Source organism: Amia ocellicauda, unplaced genomic scaffold (genome assembly GCF_036373705.1).
Source record: "Amia ocellicauda isolate fAmiCal2 unplaced genomic scaffold, fAmiCal2.hap1 HAP1_SCAFFOLD_111, whole genome shotgun sequence".
NCBI classification, from domain to species: domain Eukaryota; kingdom Metazoa; phylum Chordata; class Actinopteri; order Amiiformes; family Amiidae; genus Amia; species Amia ocellicauda.
In genome coordinates this window covers 192,200-193,048 of record NW_027102676.1, presented here as the reverse complement: position 1 = coordinate 193,048, position 849 = coordinate 192,200, and the positions used below count along the sequence as shown (strand labels likewise).

At 47.7% G+C, this 849-nt stretch overlaps 1 non-coding gene across 1 annotated transcript; it reads left to right on the top strand.

The window, feature by feature from the left end:
* The first annotated feature begins 459 nt into the window (after positions 1 to 459).
* On the top strand, positions 460 to 574 carry LOC136721210 (U5 spliceosomal RNA). The gene has a single exon (XR_010805841.1). It is a non-coding gene; the product is annotated as a U5 spliceosomal RNA (small nuclear RNA).
* The last annotated feature ends 275 nt before the right edge of the window (positions 575 to 849 follow it).

Below are 849 nucleotides of genomic sequence, written 5' to 3'. Positions count from 1 at the left end.
GATAAACAAAGTGTAATAAAATGTGATCTGTTTGAAAATGCAGGGACGTCACTGGAAAAGATGATGTCTGGATGGCAGCATATGTTGCTCCAAAATGTGTACATCTCTTCTGCAAAAATGGTGCCCTCACAGATGTGCGAGTTACATGACAGACAGACAGACAGACACTCACACACACTGTCACACCCACACACACACTTTCACAGGGAGACATATACACACACACACACACACACACACACACACACACACACACACACACACACACACACACTTTCACACAGAGACAGGCACACACACACACACACACACACACACACACACATACATACATACATATGGAAAAGAAACAATACTTTTATAAATCACAATAAGATGTAATAAAGTACAGAAAAACTAAATGTAAGAAAATGTGATCTTTAATACACACAAATATGTATGGCTGGTCGGATGCGTCTTGGACTCGGGTTCCTCTTCATTACGTATAACGCTTTTGCCTTTTGCTAAAGCTTTCCGTGGAGGGGATCGTGGGTGAGTTTGTACCATTCTTGGGGGGCTCTGCCTTGTTGGGGCGGAGCTGTGATCCAGGTGAACAGCAGATCGGGCATAGGTGGGCATGTGGGCAGAGGAGTAGGAAGGCCGGTCAAGCAAATAAGCTTGCTAAGGTACGCAGCAGCAGCAAGCAGCCCCCCCATCCAGCCAGCCAGCCAGTCTGGCTGGCAGTGACTGAGTGGTTGACAGACGGCAAGCAACGGAATGTACGTGCTCTGTGATGTCATAGCAGTCAGCTGAGAGAGGCTCGTGATGTCATCGCTGAGCTGGCTGGCTGGCTGGCTCTGTGTGTGTGTG